The sequence below is a fragment of the Drosophila takahashii genome, chromosome X, assembly GCF_030179915.1.
Source record: "Drosophila takahashii strain IR98-3 E-12201 chromosome X, DtakHiC1v2, whole genome shotgun sequence".
Lineage (NCBI taxonomy): Eukaryota > Metazoa > Arthropoda > Insecta > Diptera > Drosophilidae > Drosophila > Drosophila takahashii.
The window spans coordinates 9336383-9358996 of NC_091683.1; the positions used below are offsets into that span (position 1 = coordinate 9336383).

Genomic DNA, 22614 nt, shown 5'->3' on the forward strand with positions numbered 1-22614 from the left:
GCTTTTATTCTTTTATTCAGAGATTTTTGTAAGCCCGAAGTACTTCGAAAGCTCACGAAAGCAAAAGTTGAGTTCCTAAAAAACCATGTTTGCGGAAGCTTGGAAAAGTCACAAAAGTCCTGCAAATACTGTCGATTCCTTCCAAAGCTCTTTAAGCCCTTTTCCGATAAAGTTTATGGGCCCAAAACAAAGCTGTTGTAATCCCGCTTTTTTCTGGACTGGCTCCCCAAAAACTTTTCATAATGCGTGGACTTTAAGCCACAAAATCCACTCGCGAGCTTTTAACAGTTTTTGGGGTTATCGTTAGCCTCGTTTTTTGAATATTACCCCAAAGAAGTTTTGACCGCAGAGAAATTAATGCTGTACAGAGGCAAAGGAATGTGCAAGTGGTTTCGGATGTCCTTACCGCTGGAGTGGAAAATGGGAGGCGGATGAGTGGTGGGTGGTAGGATACTGAAACTGCTTACGCAGCGCCTGCTGGCTTGAGTCCTTTTCAATTCGCCGCATATGTCAAATGCAGGACTCGAAAACGAAAACCAAAACCGCAAGGACAATCCGCTGCTGACAGGGGGATATATGACAGTGGCGGAACTTTGAATTTAGGAGCTAGAAGGTGGGGTAGTCAGCCATGATGTAAAGCCATCCAGAACACATAAACCAATCCAATTCGGGCTCACCTCAATCGACTGTCAGTCCCAAGAACTCGATTAACATTTATTTTCTTCTTTTTGCACGTATATATATTTATTTTCCTTTTCCCTGTCGCATTGGCGTGGAAATGTTGCAAAATTAATGCGATATCCAATGCGATTACAGATGTGACAACAACATGGTGAAGGCAAGAACAACACCGGGTGTACAACAAGAAATAGGAGGCTACAACAAGTGTTACCACCACTTGAAGTTGGTTTGGCTCAAAGTTGATTTACAATAATCGCCATCGACAAGCGAAATGGCAGCAAATAACAGATGTAGCTGCCAAAGCTGTTGGCCATAAACACCAGCTGCCAAACAGGGTGGTCCGAAATGAAACCTTCAGTCTATGAAAATAATTTCATTTATTTTCCCATAAAAAAATATTCAAATAAATGTTTATTGTGATTATTTTTATTTTTAAGCTATTTTAGTTATTTCATCGTATAAATGCAAGTAAAAAAGTGAAGAGAGCACCCATTTTATCTCTTGGTGGCAGGTGTTCCTTGTTCTTGATCTACATGTAAAACACGAAAATCGAGGGGGGAAAACGGAAACCAGACACAAAGATGGTGGGCGCTGAAGTGAGAGATATAAAGATTCCGTTGACCAACTCTCAAGAGCATATTTATATTTATCGATGGCAACACGCACACAGCCGCAGCCGCAGCCACCTATGCATATTTGATTGGGAATATGTACAGCTGAGGTCAGAGTATTAGCAGTGAAACTGGATTGGTATCCAGGATACTGATGAATATAAAATATTTAAACAAATAATTTTAATTATAGTTCAAAAATTCATATTTCATACATACAAATTAAGTAACAAAGAAGTAAAATCGATTTATTTGAAACTAATACCTAGAAATTGGTTTTTATATTATTTAAACAAAATTAGCGAAGAGTTTTCCTAAACGAATAAAAAAAAAAGGTTAAATTAAATTGTCTATTTTTACTGCATACTTTTAGACACCTTGTATTAATAATTAAAAAACCCTTATTTTATTTATCAATATAAAATTAGGTAAAATAGAAATAAAATCGATCTTTTCATTCTAATACCTAGTAATACTATTTTGAAGTCGGCTGTGTTTCGGAATCGGAAATGTGGGATGTGGAATAAAAGACGCCTTGGTGGAGGCCTGCAGCTGGGATAGGGGTTTATTAAAAATGTATGCCGTAAAAATTGCGTTTTCATATTGTGGGAAATGCCCCTGAATATTTACACGCCGCCTCGGTTGTGTGTGTATGTGTGTGCTGGTGTATTGGTGAGTGCTCGTAAACAGGAAACGGAAATCAGCATGCAGGCGCACGCAGCAGCAGCAGCAACAACAAAAACAAGAGCGAAAACAAGAGAAAGGGGGAAAATCAACATCAGCAGTTGGATTATTGTTTTTCCGAGGCACTCACATTGCTGCGGTTGCTTGTGGTAAACATGTTTAATAACCGCACGACCACAGGGCCGCGTTTTTGGCCCCAAACCCAAAATGGCCGAAAATGGCCGTAAATGGCAAAGCTGGGCAAATCAACACATGCATATAACTAGTCGGCTAGAAGGTTGGAATTTTGTGGGGCATGGTTTTCCATTTTCCAACGGCTCGATGGCCATGCAAATATTGTTATGCACATGGGGATTGACTGCGATCGTGTATGTTGTGCATAAATATATGCGCATGTTTATGGACTAACAGTAAACAACCAGTTGATGGCCAAGAAACCATATGAACTCAAGTGGAAGTCAAAATAAATATAAGTAAATTATATTAAAACGAAATATGAACCTAATTCTAATAGACTTTTTTTTCCATTTTTCTTTATCATAAAAAGGGTTTTTGTGTAAAAGCAAAATTATGTTTCACTGCTGTTATCCTCTTATCTTTTTTGCAAAATATATAAATATAAAAAAACTTTTGGCGCAGCTTTTTTTAGATTTTTTCCTATTTTATTATAACATACATATTTCTGTTTTTATAAAAACAAATGGTTGTTTGCGCATTTATGGTATTAAATATTTATTTTCGCATTTTTTATGAACAAAATATATGCATACAAAAAAGAGAAGATATTTATTGGGCAATTTTATGGGCATTGTAAAAATGTGTGCACAAAATGGCAGCCATTTTAGCCTTAATCGTTGTTCCTTATTCGCCATAATCGAATGCAGTTGGCCATCAAAGGGGAACTCAATTTGGATGAGAAGCGGAATTTTTGTGGCGCGTCGGAAAGTGGCAAAAGTTGGTTGCAACTAAAATTAAATTAATGCCACATTGCTATGCGCATAGAAAATGCGGTCAAAAGAGGCATTAAAATGGAGACAACAAAAACCCGGCTTAAAGAGGCAGAGAGAAAGAGAGGGGTGTACGAAAAGAGAAAGAGACGGGGAGACAGCCAAGTTAATTTATGTTCGAGTCCTCGTCGTCTTGTGCGTTATGTTGAGCCCCAACTTTGGAGAAGAGTGTTTTCTAAATATCATGTAAATACAAGTGCCAATACAAGCACACCCTCACGCACACATACAGGGGAAGGAAAAAAAAGCACCCTCACACACACACGCATCCCTCTTTGTCTTTGTGTGGGTGAGCAAAAAAGTTTTGCCACCTGCGTTTTTTCATTTACATGAGTAAGTTTGCACATTAAGCACAGGGAAAATGAAAATGAAAAGAAAAACCAGGCCTCCCCCTCCCCTCCCCTTTTCGCCATTTTTCTCGCCAACTTAAAGTTAAACTCAACTCAACAAACATTTTTTGTACTGCCGATGAAAAAATGGAAATTTAAAACGCCTGTCTGCGCAAATCCATTTCGTTTTTGTTTAATCAGCGTTAATTGCGCGTTAAATTTATAATCGAATATTTGACAATAATTAAATGAAATGCTGAGCACACAGACACACCTCTGCATAATTAAACGAAAGCCGGACTTAAATTGAATTCATAATTGTATTTGCATTAAATATTATATATGAAATATTAAATAGAATATCTGCATTCTTTTTGGCCAATCACAAGTCGAGTGAAATCAAATGGAATTTCTTCTTGATGACTAAACTCAGTCAGCCGGAGAGGGAAAAAAAGAAAGGGGAATTCTCTGGATTATCTCTGGCCTATTTAGCAAAGGTTATGGGTATTTATAAGAATGTTAAAAAAACATTTAAAAAAAAGTTATATAAGTTTAAAAACTCTACCATTTTTTAAGAATATGATTTATCAATATTTTAAGATTTTTAAAATGGTATTATTTCAGAAGAATATTAATTTTCAAGATTTTAACTGAATGTATTTTAATATTTTTATACCCGTTACTCGTAGAGTAAAAGGGTATACTAGATTCGTGCAAAAGTATGTAACAGCTAGAAGGAAGCGTTTCCGACCCCATAAAGTATATATATTCTTGATCAGGGTCACTAGCCGAGTCGATCTAGCCATGTCCGTCTGTCCGTCTGTCCGTCTGTCCGTCTGTCCGTCTGTCCGTCTGTCTGTCTGTCCGTCTGTATGAACGCTGAGATCTCAGAAACTACAAAAGCTAGAAGGTTGAGATTTCCCACACATATTCTTTGGCTTCCTACGCAGCGCAAGTTTATTTTAACCGAGCGCCACGCCCCCTCTAACGCCCACAATCGCCCACTAACGATTTTAAAATGGGTCCTGCGCCCACATCTTTAAAGATTTCCGAGAAGTATAAATGCAATTTTGTTGTGTATATTTATACCTATCGAAATGTAGAAGACATTTTTCAAATCGGACCATTCATTAAAAAGTTATACGCAATCAAAAATTATATATCTATCTCCCTCGCACTCCATTTAGCTGAGTTACGATTATTAGTCGGGACACCAACCCGACACAGCGTTCGCACTCCCTTTAGCTGAGTGACGGGTATTAGATAGTCGGGACAACAACCCGACTATAGCGTTCTCTCTTGTTAAATATTGGTATTTCTCATTATTAATTTTTAATATATTTTAATATTTTTAAATTGTATTATTTCTTAACAAGTTTTTAGCTTCTTAATATATTTCAGTATTTTTTAATTTTATTAATTGACAATATAATCTTCAAAACGTTTATTTATTTTCAAGTGCAGCCACCAGTAACCAGAAAGTTAAGCACATTTCTTCTGCTCGTTTGGCGAATGTGAAACCAAAGTTAAATAAATAAGCGGCAGTTGATTAGGCAGCTCCAAGGGCGGAGAGGCAGAGAGGGTGGATGGGGATTCCCCACCTGGCTGGGTTGCTGAGCTCAGCATGCGTGAGGTGCCTGCGGCAGAATTCCAGGTGAAGAACCTACCAACACACCAGCCTGCCCACGATTTCTGCCTCCGGCCAACGCCTTATTAACTAACAACACAAATGCTGGTAACAGGATGACAGGGGCTTGGGAATGGAAATGGAAATGGGGATGGGAATGTGGATGTGGATGGGGATTTTGGGGGGCTTTCTGCTTGTGGCACCTGTAACATCTTGCCAGTCGCAGCTGGCTGTGCACTTGAATAATAAGCATCTATTTATCGGCCTAGACAGTTCCCAGATCTCTCCTAAGATACTCATATCCCTCTGCATAGCCATGGTATATTGGGCTAGAACCCCGAATGGTTCTGTCCTTTTGGACATTTTTTAATTTTATACTCTAGTTGTTTACGTAAAATTGCGCATACGACATGTTGGCCAAATGAAATTATGCTTAAACACTTTGTAAATAAAATGTGTCAAAAGTATTTAGAGGCATTAAAGTTTTTAACCAGCCCGCCGCAAGCATTTCGTTCAATGCAGTCAACAGCGTGTGGTATAAAATGTGTCAACATTGCGTATGCGTAATGAACTTTGCAACTTTGCGGCTTGCTGGGCGTAAACAATTTATGTAACTTTTTTAAAAGTTTTTTAATGCTTTCATTTAAATTAATATTAAGGTCAACTAAGTAGCTATGAAAAGAGATTCAATAACTTCCGTTTATGAGTATTAAAGGGGCATAAATCAGCGTTAATCTGTTAATCTGTCATAAACTTTAATAAGTATCAACGGTTCGAAGTGCCTTGATGTTTATTTCCTCCTTCCCGTTCGTCTGCCATTGAAGGGACTTTAATCTATAATTTATTATAATTTTTATTACTATTATTGTTCTTGTTGTTCTTGTATCCTTGGCAGTTTAACGGGAATTTAATTTGCCATCCAACAACAAATTTTCCGATGGCCTCGTTAGCGCGACGCTTATTTGTTTTCCACCCGAAAAATCTCTCCTCTTTTTTCTCATACAAAAAACAACAAGAAAAACGAAAAATCGCGAAGGGAATTGTGGAAAGTTTTCGCAGATTGTCGAGTGCCACTAATTGTCTATAAGCGAGGGCGTATTATATGCGATATACATATATATCCAGGACCATATTCACCCACATGTACGTGGGTTCCCTGGTTCTCTGGGGACTTGAATGCCACATGGCGCCATTTGAATGAGGTTTTAAATGTTTGCCGACTTCGTGGCCATAAAAACGAGGAGTGGTGTGGAACGTGGGCATTAGTGTTTGCTTGTGCGGCCATTATGCAGCCGATCCAAATGCGCTGCACAATTTAATTGAGTTTTCACAGCTTTTTTTTTTTTGTTTGGCTTTGATTTTAAGTCTTTACGATTGGCATATTGCTGCCCCAATATGGTTTTCCCCAGAGAAAAGCTGCCATCCATCATTGTCGGGCATCGATTCGGTGTTCGGAATCGAAGAAAGCGGCTTTGATAAATTGCCTTCCCCGTAGAAATGCTCAAAAACTAGAAGGGATTGAAGAGGTTTCTTTTTCGGGTTCATAAAAGGAATGTGTGTTTCTTTTCCCCCAGAGTTTTTATATTTGTAATGTTTGCATGTGTAATTACTGATGCTATTTAAAGAAGACTGGTTTAACCCATGATAAAACATTCCGTAAAGCTTCCTTTGAATGTAGTACTCACTTTACAAGTAACCTGTAAATATTGTATTTAAAGTGTACACATAGTAAAACCCCTTTTAGCCCCTTTGGCAAGTTCTTAAAGTTTCGTCCTGCGGAGGAACTCAAATTGAAATGCTATTGAAAGTTTTTCCGCTTTTCCCGGCGACAGTTACCCACACACAGACACACATGCACACATGAAATTCAATTAGAGTTTTCAGTTTTCAGTACTTTCATCAGCTGTTTTCCACGGCCCCAGCTCATCCCATTTGCCATAGCCATTTGCTATTTGCCTTCATTTGCTGAGCAGGCTGATGAGGGGGAGGTGGAGGGGGAGGTTGGGGGTGGCTTTTGGGCCAGCTGGGGCGTGAAATTGTGCCAAGGCAGCTTTTGGGCCAACTAAACTAAGGGATGTCCTTTCATTTCCTTACCTGCAAAGAAACAACGCAAAAGGGAGAACATTAAACATACATTCATAGATGGGTGGTTAGAATGGGGAAAGTGGAGAAGTGCTGGAGAAAGTCGCTCTAAGCCCAAGCAAACCAAAGTCCAGTTAAAGTTTGGCCATAAACACAAAAAGCCAAATTAATCATGACTCGGACGGCCATAAAACACACACAACACAACAAAAAAGGAGAAGGTGAAAGCACCCAGATAATACAAGTCAACATTGTTTTGTATTAGCAAGAATTCCGTTGGCTCTTTGCAAGTTCATTTTGAATTATCATAAAGAAGTGAGGTTTATTTAACAATTCGAATTCTTAAAATGTTGATGTTATTTAACGTATAATCTATCTAAACTAATATATTAAAGTCTGGACCAAAAAACGGAAAGTAGCTAAAATTATCCAGAACGAATTGAATTTGCAGATAATATCATATAGCTTATTTAAATAAATTGTTAATCCATACTTTGGTTCTTTCAATTTTATATTCATTGAAAATTTTCACATTTTCAATTATTTTTTCCCCTATTTCAAGCCAACCCTTTGCCAACCAGTTTCCAGGATATGCCTATAAAAAGAACTTTAGCAAACTTTTCTGTTTTGGTTTTCAACTTAAATTATCTGAGCCGGAGCCTAAATATCAAGTGGTTGCTGCTGCTGCTGCTGCTGTTCCGACTTGTGGCCAAGTGAGGTTGTGGGGATGATACGGCTGCCCTGCCGACTGAATCCCAAAAGGCACTTAGGCCACATGATGAGCTGGCTGACAGGTCAGAGAACCAGAGAAACGGAGAAGCGGAGAAACGGAGCGCCGGGGCTCGAGTGAATGGCGTTGATGGGACACGACGACCTTGCATTGGTCATGGCGCTCTCGTCTGTCAGGCCACCACCCACTAAGGATCACCCAGTAGCAGAACCATCCACCCACATTCATCCTTCGCCTTGCCTCCTGCTCGTCCTGCTCGTCCTCCGTCTCCATGTCCTGTTGACAGTTGCACTAATTGCAAAATGCTGTTGTTTGTTCGCCTGCCATTGTCTGTCGCATACTTTTAGGCAATTTGCATATTTCGTTAAGCAGGCAGGCGAAGCAGGACTTTCCCGCTGCAGCTGCAGATGTCCTGCTGTGTCCTGCCCCCTGCCTCTCACTCGAACTCAAACTCCTTCGCTTTCGCTTTCGCTTTCTGCCTTTTGGGGCCTGGGTAAATATTTTCCTGCGACACACTCTAATTGAAAATGAAGGCCTCCATTTCACTAATTGACACCATGATTAATTGTCAAAGAATCGAAGTTTGTGCTGTGGCTGCATTTCATTAGCATCCTGAGGGCAAAAGTGTTTTAAAGTCGTAGTGACCAATAATATACATTTTGGAAAACACCCATAAAGGTGTCTAAAAATATGCTGTGAGTTTTAGAAGATTTGAGATATATTGATGCATACTTTTGGGCAGCTTTTTTAAGCAGATTTGAAAACAGTATTTGAAGTAGGAGAAAGATCATCAGATATTTACCTAAAGTCAGTATACTTTTTTCGCCATTTCCCCTTTGGTTTTCAATTAAGCTCAAGCTGGATGAACATGAATTTTTCTGACTTCCCGCCCCTTTTCTCTCTTGCCCTATATTTCATTCTCATTCCGAATGCACTTTTCCTGGCCTTTTTTTTTGTTATGCGGGAAACGTGACCTCACACACAATAGTCCTTTATTTTTCTGCCTTTCTGTTTCCCTCTCGCCCTCTGTCGTTTGCATCTAAATTATGGCAATCGAGTGTGAGCCACATAAATCATATCCAGCTTGCACTTGTTGTACATCCTTTAGTTAGCTTCGTAAAGGGCGTATTCCTCATGTTTTTCGTTCATATTTATTTAATGAATTTTGAATAAAGGAATGCAATTTGTTTTTTTTTAATCTTTAACCGTTTTATGTTGAATAAAATAGTTTAACGATGGCATTTCGATGGATTTGAATTTTCGACTAAAGTAGTTCTTAATTTTATGGTTTTTTATTCGTAGCTTGGACAATTCAAGGCCCACAGCTAAAAGACCGACTGTCCCGAACAGCTAACAACCTAAGCTAACGATCCCCATCACTTTCTGGGAAGTTTATTTTTTGATCAATTTTCGCATTTTTTGTAAGGGGTAACATCATAATTTTTTGCAAAAAATTACAAAAATTAAAAATTTCTAGGTTTGAATGCCAATCGATTAGGAATTAAATAACGAGTTCAACGAGGTACGACATTCCATATTTGGATCATTATTTCCATTGTTACGACCAAAAAACTGATATTTTAGGGTGAAAAATATACAACAAATATTTAAAACTTACGAAAGACAATATGTCAGAATTTATGGTGGGATCGTAAAAACTAGTGCGAAATGAGGCGCGCGAGAAACCAGTTTATCTTGATTTCGAATGATTTACGACAAGTGCTCTTTTGATGTGCTGTCATTTCGTTTTGGCCATCAATTTGGCCAAAAGCGAGCTTAACATGCACGAGAAATCGCACGGATACGGATCCTTAATGTCCCCACTGTGTTTCGCTTTCGTGTGTTTCGATTAATTTTTAATGAGCAACCATTTATGCGGCGTCCGTTTGTGCCGCTTGTGCCGCGCTTAATTAGTTGCAACTTCAATGGGATATTAATGGAGGGCGAATTTCGGCATTTCGGCAGAGTGCAACAACGACGGACAGGCGAAATTCGGGATCATAATCGTTATGCCCGCCCCGTTTAATTAAACTTTCCAACCCTTGAGGCTCCAAATTGTGGCCTTGTGCGGCTTAATTGCTAGCACGCACACACAAACACACTACGTATAATAAATATATACATATATATTCGGAATAGCGAAAGGACCTTGTTCTAGCCCCAAAAAGTATGCAATAAAAATTAATGAGCGGGAAAATTTTTATTGACGCGCCTTTGGCAATGCATAAATGAATAATGCCCCTGGGGAAAAGCATAATGAGCGTAGCGTATGTATGTTTGTATGCCCGTGCGTTGGTATATTTTTGGGGGCGGGACCAGGACCACGCCCCCGCCAGTAAAAACTAGGCAAACAACGTCATTGTTCGCGCAGCTGGGGCGCCGGAATAATCTCGGTTTGTTTGCCAAAAGAATTTCGCCCGCTCTGATTTGTGGCCACTAAAAGCTTCTCTGACATCAGCCGAAGGACATGTTGGGCCAGGACACTCAGGACATGCCATCGCTGGCCAAATAAATGAATGGACACACGTGTGCGGTTCGCAGCGGCGGAAGGAGAAATTACCCACGGTGGGAACGAGAGTGACGGTAAAGTAGGCAAAAAAGAAAAATCCAAACTACCATCAATGGTGTTTAAAAGTTTGCAGTGGAAAATAATAACGAATCCGATCGCAATATATATTGTTGCCTACTTTTAGACACCTGCGTAAGTGAATTCGAAACTCTTGTGATTTCTGTGACAATTTTGATTAGATAAGATTAAATAATTTAAGAAAAAATTAAGAAATCGGCAAGGAATAAATATTGTGGCCTACTTTTAGGCACTCTTTCAAGTGATTTCGAAACTCTCGTGATTTCTGTGACAATTTTGATTAGGTAAGATTAAATAATTTAAGGAAAAATTAGTAAAATTTAAGACAATTCATTATAAAGAAAAATTTCAAGTCAATATGTTCAAGAACTGAATCTTTGTCAACTATTTTTAACCTTTTTATTCCACAGTGCGGCGCCATCGGTCTGAGCATAACAAATGCTCTCCGTCCAGCTGTCCAGCTGCCCCTCCCTTTCCCCTCCTTTTTTGTAACCCCTCTGCACCGCACGCCCCTGCTAATTGCAGTTGGAAAGTGGAAGGCGAAGCGTCAACATTGCGCATACGCCACGTGGACTGCTGCAGGTTTTCGGCTGGAATTCAATCAAAGCACTGGGGCCGCGTTTGCCCCAGTCATTAGCCGCCAAAAATAGCCGTCTAAAAAAGCAGAGAGCACAGGCCAAAGGGCATTGAAAGTGAAAGGAAAATGGGAAATGGGAAAGCAAAGGAAGCTGAAAGGTCGGGAGCAAGGAAAAGGCAACTTCTTTATGACATCAGCCGACACAAGTCACAAAAGTTGACCAAAGAACCCCGGGGTGCGTGTGCGATGTGCGATGTGCTATGTGCGATATGCAAACTAAACGGCGGCACGTGACCATCGCACAAAGCACCATTTATTTTGCTCACAAACCAACGCAGGACATTCTCGCACACGCAAACGCACAAAGAGAGTCCTTGAAGGGGCTCCAGGTGGACATGGGCACGTGTGGGTATTTCAAATGGACTGCGCTCTAAAAACGAAGTCAATGGAGGGTCAACTGAAATCCACAGGCGGCCCAACGATATCCTGTAAATTATTTTGAAAATCCCTTAAGTACAAATGTTTAAGTACATAAATCACAGGGAATTATCTAAAGCCAGTGGGGTCTATTTTTGCTATAAAATAAGTTTAAATATAATAAATTAAATAAAAGATTCCTAAAAATATCCTTTTTATTTTAAATTTCCCAATTGCTATCCAAATACTTTTTGCAAATATTCAACTTGTATAAAAACTCATAAAAAGTTCGTCTGCCGTAATTCCTTTTAACAAACAATGTTGTTACTTTGCCACGTAATAATTATCCCTTCTCCACCTTCGCAGCAAAAAAAAAAGGATGTCTAAAAATAAACTTCAGTCTCGTAAATCGCGTGACCCAGGGGTTTTTTTTTACCGTTTTTTTTTTTTGGCATTTTGGGGGTTCAAAGGTTGGCGAGTAAATTTTTGAGTTAAATACGATGTCTCCTCCGAGCGCCATTTATTATCTGCGGAAGTGTCCACCAGCGATTGCGTGTTGCATGCGCTGGCCATTTAGCCGGTTACGCCCACTTTTCACTTTCGACCACCCACCGAACACCACAGCGAATTTCCACAGCGGTTACATAGTGTTCTCTCCACAAGAACTCACGTAGTCGAGCGGTTAACACAACAATTTGCCAAAGGATTTTCGTTATCGGTTTTGGAGGGCAGGCAAGTAAGGAAAATAAAGGAAGATATCCATGGAAAAAAATAGGAAAAATATCATGAGATATTTAAAATATATTTAAAAAAAATAAAATTCTAAATAAAAAAATTTAAAAAAAATAAAATGTATTTTAAATATCATGGGATTTTTATTCATCTCTATTCCAATCTAACTTTGGAATGCTATGGTTTTGGAATCACTTGCAAAGGTGTCTAAAAGTATGCAACAATTTTGTTTTTCTAAAGCAGATAGCTTTTTGTGTTGTATTAGACTTCTTAATTAAGTGGTTTTCGCATATTTAATCTAATACTTACTTAATTGAATATTTTATTTCTAGAATATTATAAGAAATTTTCGTGTTCTCTAAACTGGATTTTCTCCAAGTGCCTCGAAATGAGATTTGTGCTGTGCTAACTTTATTTTTCGTATGTTTTATTGCTGCTATCTGGACATCTGCAGCACCTGTCGCAAATTGGCCAGCGAACGAGGGCCGAACGGAGAATTGTTCGAGGCGTTGTCACGTTCCTCGAAATATTCAGCAATTCTCCACAGTTTCCAGTTACCATTTTCGTTCGCTATTTTGCCATTGTCCCCCCGACTGAGTTTCATTTTCAGTTAGTGCTTTCCAGCTTGTTTTTGTTTGTTTCTTGCATACTTTTGAGTAGCGCTTGATTTGGCCTAAAAGCAAATTGGCTTTTCCCTGGCACGTTTTTGAATTATAAACGAGTTCACAAATGGGTACGGGTTTTCAAAGGGGGGTAGTTGCTTTCTGATTGTGCAGGCCCTCAATTATGCACACACGGCCAACGAAGGGAGGGGTTTTAGTGGGCGGGGGCAAACACGCATAAATCTGGAAATTGCATCCAACAACTGCCCCATATTGCATCCTTCTATGCACTTTGACTCCTCCCTCGTGGCCGGCATCAAATGGCATGGCAAATGAGCCGGAGAAATCGGAGGAGGACTAGGATGTGGAGGAGGAGGAGGAGGAGGAGACTCCCCAAAGCAGGTAATAAAAATCTGCCACTTTGTGCCAAATGGAACATAATAAAGTTGAAAGTTGAACCTGTCGAACTGGAATTTATGGGGATCTGAATATACAACATTTTGTGGTTTTCATATCCCATATTGTGGAGTTTAATTGTAATAAAATAATAGCCTTAGCTAAAATTTTTAAACTTTGTGTCTAAAAGTATGCAATGAATAAAAGACAATCGCCTTTCTGTATGAATTTCTATAAGTTTTGGGCTAAAAATATATTGTTGCATAATTTTAGACACATATTTTGACATTTAGCACCTCCACCATTTATTTTTTTTCCAATAGTAGTAATTATTAATATATAAACTAAATGTAAATGTAAAATCCTTAAATTTCACCGAGTTGAATCCTTAATATTGGCATTTGTTTTTTTTTTAGTATGATTTAGTGGCATCGTTGTCATACTCCAGAATCACATTGCCATTTCTTGGCCTGCTTATATTTACATTATACGAATCCATATCCATATCCATATATAATCGCCATTATTCTCAGCTGATTGCCATTCGCAGGCACTCAACTTGATTTAGGTCCCAGTCACGCCCCTGTCTCCCACTTTCTCCCACTTCCATCCACTTTCTTTTTGCGCTCTCACCCACCTCGAGTGGCCATAGAAATTTGCATGAGACGAGAGAAAGCTTTTGGCCCATAAATTCATACAAAATAAACTTGATGCCAAAATGTCTCAATGGCGGCACGAATGCGCGCATGGAAGTAGTCGCAAAAGTATCAAAGGGGGTAAGAGAGGGGTATGGTGACCTTGAAAGGATACAAGATACAAAAAGTGACCGGGGGACTGGAAACCGATTCGGGGCCACTTAATTCATCGCTTTCTTTGACTTTCTCTCCAGTGCTGCCATCGCTTAGCTTGAAAAACAGGACAGATAAGCCACAAAAAACAGGGAAAAAAAGGACAAAAAATTAAAAAAAAGGACAAAAAAAAGGACAAAAGTAAATGCGCCTCCATTTTTCTGTTTTTACCAATGGGTTATATATTTACTTAGTATAAATGGATTTTAAATAAAATTCAATTATGTAATGATCTACTGCTCCCGACTCACAACCTTCTTTGTTTGATCATTTTACCATGGTAAATTTTTGTGCGTATACGTAATAATCTAAAATTATTAAAATAATAAAAGCATTTCAAGTAACTATATTGGTAATACAAAAAAATTTAATCTGCGTCAAACCCGAATAAGAGTCGTTGAAATTTTTTTCTGACAAAAAAGCAGAGAGTAAAAATTGAGAAATTTGTAAAGTGTTTTCCTCTTTTTTTTGCTACAGAAAAAATCGTACCATAAAGAAAATCCATCGACTGCTTTACGTCTCTTTAATAATTTGTAAAAAAAATTATTTTTTAAGAGCCGAACTATAAAAATGATGGTTAGAAAGGCATTTTAGCATATAAAAACAGGTTTATACACTTTCGACTAGCAAAAATAACACTCAAAACCTTATTTTTGAAAAAAGGACAGATTTCCGGATAGGGGATGTTTGAAATTTTTTCCGGATAAAGCCGTTAAAAAAAGGACAGATCTGTCCGGAAAAAGGACAAAATGGCAGCACTGTTTCTCTCTCAGCCCCCTCTTTCCCCGCCACTGATGACCCCCGTAAGCCATGTTTTATACATAAGGGGGCGTCTATTAATGAGTGCCACGCCCACACACGAGCCCAAGTTGACAGTCGATCATAAAAAGCATAATGGAAGCATCCATGTGCCGCACATAAAATCAAAATCGAAGGCATAAGGCCGCAGAAATGGCAACTTAGTTGGGGCCAAGAGGAGGATGGGATTACGACCCGAAAAGGGGTCATGGGGCAAGGAGATATAAGTCTGAACAAACTTCAGTTAATGTCGCATCTTTTAATTAAGCAAACTTTATCGAAATAAAACAATTTTTTAAAAGGATAAAGGATATAATAAATATATTTATTTAAAATATAATTTACTGAAATATGATCCATATGTTAAGATTAATATTTAATAAGAAACTAGTTAAGAAACTAGTAGTTAAGAAAATAATTTTCTAGATTTTCTATTCCTACCTTATTGGAAAAAAAAAAAAATTTATTAAGTGCAGGCAAGAAATAAAGTGTTCTTTTAAAGTGGACATTAAATTTCGATTGGGGTGGCAGCCCTGCTTAGCATTTGACCCAACCCAAAATATTTGATATTCGATGGCCGTCGGCGGTTGAGCGATTTGTATGAATAAATCATTCGATTTATTCAAATGCCATATCGATGCCTTAATGGCCAACTTATTCGGCATTGTTGGTCAATTTGGCAACACAGTTTGCAACCGATGGCGAAATTAATTATGCGACGCGTTTCACAGGCGGAAGGAAGGAAGCGAGGACTCGCCGCAAGGATGCGAGGATCTGAACAAAAAAAAAAAACAGACGAGCTGAAGGACAAACAGTCGATGGACAGGAGGCAGAGGAGAGTGAGCACTGGGACACTGGACAGCTCAATCAATTCCAGCAGAGTGATGGTGGCCCAGATGCCAGATGCTAGATCCCAGTCTCCAGCCTTCGGCTTTCAACTTCCAACATCGAGATCCCAGATACCGCTTTTCATCCGCCGGTCACGCACACTGGGCAAAAAGCAATCAAACAAACGGAAGACGCCAGCCGGAAGTTGCACAGTCAAACTGGACTCGAATGATGATGATGAGGATGGGGATGATGTCGACGGTGTGGATGATGTGCATGAGGACGATGCCATAACACAATGATGATTGTGATTGGGACATTTGTCTCTCGTGTCCGGAGCATCTGTCAAATTTGTATGGTAATATGGCCCAATATATACATTTGATGAATTGACGCCTTTGCCAAGAGTTATTTTCCTACTGCAAATTAAGAGGCCAAGTGGTTAAAGGAAAACATCAGGACTTTTGCAAAATATTGGCAAAAAATGTAAAAAAAAATTCTCGTTTTAAATGCCAAGCAAGGATTTAGATAGCAAAAATGACATACAAATAAAATGTCCAGATTTAAATGCCAATCGTTAGGAAATTTAATAACGAGTTCAGAAAGGTATGACAATCCATATTTGAATCAATATTTCCTTTGTTTCAGCGAAAAAACCAAATATTTTTTTGTGAAAAAATTCGCAATTTCGGTTTTTGACAAAAACGGGAATTTTTTCTTTTTTAATTTTTGCAATAACTTGGCCAATAATAGTCCTACACCAAAAATTCAAACTGTTTTGAACAGATAACAAAATAATAAATAAATCCATCGTACTTTCCGGATGATCTTGAAAAAATAAAATTTTCGCCAATTTTCAATTATTTTGTAAGGGGTACATCATGGTTTTTTTTCGAAAAATGGCAAAAAAATAAAATGTCCAGCTTTAAATGCCAATCGATTGGAAATTTAATAACGAGTTCAGAAAGGTATGACAATCCATATTTGGACCAATACTTCCATTTTTATGGTCAAAAAACGAATCATTTTTTTTGTGTAAAATGGGAATCTGGGTTTTTGGTAAAAATTTGAACTTTTTTCTTTTTGTTTTTTGGCCAATAATGGTCCTACACCAAAAATACATACTGTTTTGAACAGATTACATTATAATAATTGAATCCATGAAAATTTCCGTGTGGTTCTGAACAATTAAAATTTTTGCCGATTTTCATTTTTTTTATCTGAGTCTTTGTTTATAATATGCATTTTGAATCAACATTCATTAAATCAAATAAAAAGAGGTATTTAAAGTGAATAGAATATTTTACAATAATATATTCATTTCATTTGTATACAACCTATAGGTTAACGGAACGTGAAAAAAATAACCACACGAAAATGTTAACGTCCATATAACTTAAAGACCCATTCTTTTGTTGAATCATCCCAGGGAAAAGTAGAAAAGTATAAAAGTGTGGCAATGAGCATGGTTTTGAACATGAGCGGAAATCAATTGATTGGCGGCCACAGATGTGAAATGAGTTTACGCTTGTGCGATTTCCGCCGGCTGCAATTAAATGTGCACGAACTGTCCGCCACGCCCACCGCCCCATTCCCAAGCACTTTCTTATTTTCCCTGAGTTGTCGTTTTCCGGCCCGGTTGAGAATCAATCACTTCTGCAGCTGCCAAAAGCGAAATGCCTTGTCATTTATATCCCTTAAATCGTTTTTGTATCCATCAAATGGTTGGGCACGCTCCTCCGATTGTTGTTGAAAAATTGTCGGACATGTTCAATAATGTTTATCAAATGGCATCTCCTTGTGGAGATGTGTAGATGGATTGTGGCATACATCCCCCTCCCCCCATTTAAAAAATATATATACCATTTTTTATTTGAGCCTTCTTTGATTTGTTGCTTGATTTTCGCCAGGGGCCCAAAAGGTGAGGAATCGGGGATTCGAAATCAAGAAATAAAATAAAAGAAAAGAAAAGATAAGAAAATAAGAGCGAAAGTGTCAAAGTGCATTTGTAATGGCTTAACGGAAAGATGAAAGCGTCCCTGATTTATGGTTTCCTCCAGGAAAGCCCCCATTCCAATCCCCCATTCCAATCTCAATCCCAATCCCTCCCAGCTGTAAATCAGGGAATTGAATCTGTCCTGTCGCCCATCCGAAACCCTCGACGGCAATCTTCTGGCTCAGCAACTCAACAGTTGCTGCAATTTCACTCCGTTGACCTCGGTTCGTTTCCTCTTCTTTTGCTTTCCCGGGGAATATATGTAGATATAGATATCACTGAAATCCGATGCATACTTCTTGCTCAAGAAAGCAGCAGAGCGGCGGTATTATATCCACTGGCTATATATACACATTTGTCTATGCCCTTCTTAAATGGGGACTTTGGTTTGTGGGAAAAGCATTAGAAAATTAAATTTCATATTTACTCGTAAGATTACTAAGATTACATTTATTATTTTATTAGTGCTTATTTTTAATGAATTTATTTATTTATATATTTTATTTTGACAAATTTATATATTAAATATATTTATTACTTGGTAAGTTAAGAAAAGGTAAAAAAAGTAGTTTAGATTTTATTATTGCTGGTTTTTTATTTATATCATTATTTTGACCAATTTATATATTACATTTATTTACTACGTGGAAGGCTAAAAATATTTAAAATGACTTAGGTTACATCTATTATTTTATTATTGCTGATTTTTATGATTATTGAAATACTTATGATTAATCCTTTTATTCTTATAATTTTAGGGTATTTAAATGTTCCCATTCTCATTTTCCAAGCCCAATACTTTCGCCTGCCGATGATATTTATTTTTGGGCTTGCTGTGGCTTCGAACTCAACTCGACTCGACTCGACTTGACTTTGGGTTCTGTTTGCATTGCAGCTCGTTGAAAAGGGGGCCACGTTGAAAGGGGAGCTCTGTGGCCTGGCGTTTGCTTTTTTGATAAGAGCTCCAGCGAGGCGGTTCGAGTGTTTGCCCTCGGCAAGCTGACAATACGAGGATGCCCCCGAATCGGGGAATCGGAATGCTTTAAAGGAAATCCATATATTAAATATGCATGGTATATATGCAGGGCAAGGCTGTTGGCCTTGGCAAGTGTCAAGTGGTGGGGCTTAGTTTCGGCTTGGGTCCCTTTCAATTAGCGTCCAATTAATTCAATTGCAGCCTTGCATTGACAGCTCATCGCTGACATGTGTCGCAACGTTCCCGTGCCACATGGCGTATGCGTGATAATGTTGCGCATACGTCAGCAGTCTGTTTACGTTCGCCACTCACTCATCAGCCAGTGAAAGTTCTCCTCTTGATAGGTAATAGCAGCCACAAGCCCGAAAGTTTGCAGCTTGATGATGAAAGTTTGTGCCAGCATTTGATGGTATCGAAACAGCCTCATGGCAAAATATGTTCTGCAGACACGAGACTTGAATGAAATGGGAATGCAAATTTTGATACCACAAATGCGGCAGGCACTTGGAAAAATTATGTTTAATTAAGGGAATTTATTGATTAATTTTTAGTGGGGTAAAAATATTTATATTTATTAGTTGCAGTGTAGAAATAATTTTAAATTGCCCGCTTAATCAAAACGCTCTTCATTCGATTCGATTTATTTGCTCGCTCAATTTCATAGCTTGTGCAGATATTTGACTGGATTAATTAAGGCCCAAAGAGCTGGGATAAACGCATTTCGAGGCATCTTCTGGGCCCATTCGATATGCACATCTCTGCGCCAGCCAAGCGAATCGAAACGAAAAGCTGTCAGACTAACGAAGCGGCACATCACACATCCATGCCCCCCACATTAGGGGTAGTTCCTTGGGAAAACTCGGTCTTGGGGGTGCCACCCCCTCGAATCCGTTGGCAACTCGGCGAATGTACTTGGCAAATTGTGTTGCACTTGCCAGCGATTTTCGGTGCGGCTTTTAAGTGCAGCCCCAGACGAAAATAAAGTGCGGAATACATAAATCAAGCATCAATCATTCATCATCAATCATTTACAGAAGTGCAGAGCGGAGACGAAGGGCGGAGTACACTGGCAAAAAATCAAGTATGAAACGATCGGAACATTGCTACAATTTTTAAGTACAGAAAAATGCTAGATTTTATACTAAAAACTTGTGTAATGCCCTAATTAAACTTTAAATTTTAACAATTTGTTGTGGAAAATTGCAGAAAATATCCCTGGCTTTTAAACATAGTCGACATTATCTTTTTGCCAAGTGCTGTAAATTTTCCTCGATTTTTATGGCTTTGAATTCCTCAGCTAAAATGTGTAAGGACTTTGAGTTGTTTGTAATTTGAATGCCCAACGAGGCACTTGGTCGTGTGACTGTGAGTGTGAGTATGAGTGGGTCCTTTGCCATAAATTACACACACACTGCTGACATCCTGCTGTTGTTCGGGATCTATCATCATCACCATCATCATTCGAGGCAGGCGGCAAGTGCATAATAAAATTTTATTATTTTCTATGCTTAAAGCGGAAATGAATGCAGCCCTCGCACACACGCATAAGAGGTCATACAAGTTAGCTGCTGGTCGGGATTCCAACTCGACATCCGCATACGCATCCTTATTCCACATCCACATCACCATCACCATCGCCATCAAGAGCAGCAAATTCGAGCTCACAGCAACAGCAGCTTTTCAGCAGCATTTTGCCCGCCTTATGCTCAAAGTAAATGGCTGCAAATTGCATTTTAATCACATTGTTGTGCTTGTGTGGAATGCATGGCACTTGCACTTGCAGCAGGACAACAGCAGCAGCAGCAGCTGCCAAGGACACTGCACAAAATCGGGATGGAGAGGCGGTGGCAGTGGCATTCTGAAGGCGTTCTAAGTGAATTTCCGGCTTTCCTGCTCCCCGAGTTGCCTGCCCCCCAATTAAACACGTCTTATCCCCTCAGAGTCTCACTTAAACCCAAATCAACTCGGCAGCTAGCCATGCACTGCGAAAAAAAAGGTGGCTTAAATGCCTAAAAATAAAATATTCCTCTTTTCTTAAATTTATTAATTTGTGTTTATCAATACATATCAAAATGTAAAAGAAAATTTCAAAATCGAACCATTCATTAAAAAGATATGAACATTTTCCGCTAGATGGCGCCACTTTTAACCTACTGCTCTCCATCTCTCTCGCTCATTCAGCTGATTAGCGATTTTTTTTTAAATTTATTATATTCAAATTCTTGATTTTATACCACCACTTAGCTTGATTGCACATCCCTATTTCAGATTCACCAGATCCTAAGTTATTACTATAAGCTCGCTTCATTGGCTGCTCCGTTGAACTCCATTCGAGAGTCACCGGTCCATTTCCATTACAGTTCACATGCTGCTGTCGAGTGCAGAGTTTTAGCGAGATTTCCGTCGGATTGCTTCAGGCTGACGGGGAAAATCACAGGAAATATGGAAAATGGCGGAGGAGGAGATGGTAGTTGGTAGAGAGAAAGTGGGGCAGAGATGGCCAGATGGAGATAATTGCCGAGTGGCATGTGATTGCATTCAATGCAGATTAGTTTGCGCTTTCCATGCTTCACATAGGATTTTCCTGTTCTGATTTTTCCGATTTTTCACTTCCATTCTCTCTCTACACTCTACCCCCAATCCTCCCACTTTAATCCGTTTGATTACACCTTGATCGATTGTACCGACATATTGCGTATACGCCACGTGAATACATTTTAATTAATATGCATGCCTCGCGGTTTTTCCACCTCAAGGCAGCGCTCATAAATTACAGCAAATATGCAGAGGACATGAGGAAGGGGGAGGCGTGTGGTGGTGACCAGGACAACATACGCCAGGATATAACCCCCCCCCTTCCTTTTTTTAGACCACCAGCAGCTTCCTTTACCACTTCCTCGGCTGCTGTCAAAAATTCTATTGCAAAAACTTCAGGAACTTTATGCCGTCGGTCTTATCGAGTGCCTATCGACCATTTTGATAGCCTTAATAATAATAGATATGATTTCTTTAACATTTATTATACATAATTACAACATTATTTCGACCTTTTTTCTCAAATATTTTTCAATTTTTCAAGCTTAATTTTTTTAAGTATAACAATCAAAAGGTACCTAAAAAGTAATACTCCTTGGTAACTTGACTTTTCGAAGTATTTCCTCATGTTTTCTTCTCGCTTGGCTTTAAATAACTTTTTGGCCAAAGTTTGTTTATGTCATACCGCCCCTAATCCGCGCTGTTTATAGGGTATCCGCGGGGGTAGCATGAAATGCATGCGAAGAACACGAAACGGAAAACGCAAACTTTTCCGCAGCATTTTTCTTTATACGCTCGCCGGGGCCAAAAGCAAGCCAAGCGGATTTGTAGCGTTTTTATTTATAAATTCCGCTTCGTTTTTTTTTCCTTTCGGTTTTCCCTTTTTTTTTTTTTTTTTCCTTTGCTTTGCTTTTTGTTTTTATGTAAAAGGGGGCGTGGCAGGGGCTTTGGCTGTATCTGGATTTTGGTTACGTGCACGCAGTCAGAGATTAGCTAAGCAGAAATGACGACCAGTGCAGGGGGTTTACTGGATTGACAGGGGGTTTCCAGAGTTCAGAGTTTCAGGGGGGCAGTGTGTCCTTGGTGGTGCAGGGTAGCTGCCTGCGTAGTGGCCATGCATGGAATTAGCCGCGTTAATAAAACGCCAGCGACTGCGGCAGCCAAATTGCCATTTAGGGATTGCCATCCGCCCCCCCCCTGGAAGATCCCTGGGTCTAGAAACCACCCTCCACCCACCGCCCTTAACTTGGCTTAACTTCCCATCTACTCCCCCTTACGCTATCCCTGTCTCTCTTTCTCTTTCTGACGCTTGGGGCAGCTCCAAAAACTTTTGCTCGTTAAAATAAATTTCGCCTTCTATAACCAAAATAAAAATAATAAAAAAAGAAAAAAAAAACAATAGAGTATGCATAAAAGAGCAAGAGGAAAATTTGAATACTCTTGTTGCTAAATTAGCAGACTTTTATAAGATAGTAATATTTAATTATATTATTATGTCACAGAGTTAGGTAATTTTTTAGATTTCCGTAAAGGTTTTTTGTTTTTTTTTTTAATTTTAATATTTGTAAGAA

The 22614-nt window shown here is 38.9% G+C and overlaps 1 protein-coding gene across 2 annotated transcripts in view; it reads right to left on the reverse strand.

Moving 5' to 3' along the window:
- LOC108062317 (inactive dipeptidyl peptidase 10) overlaps positions 1 to 22614 on the reverse strand; it is a 109836-nt gene that overhangs the window by 17604 nt on the left and 69618 nt on the right. The gene's annotated exons all lie outside the window — the stretch shown is intronic.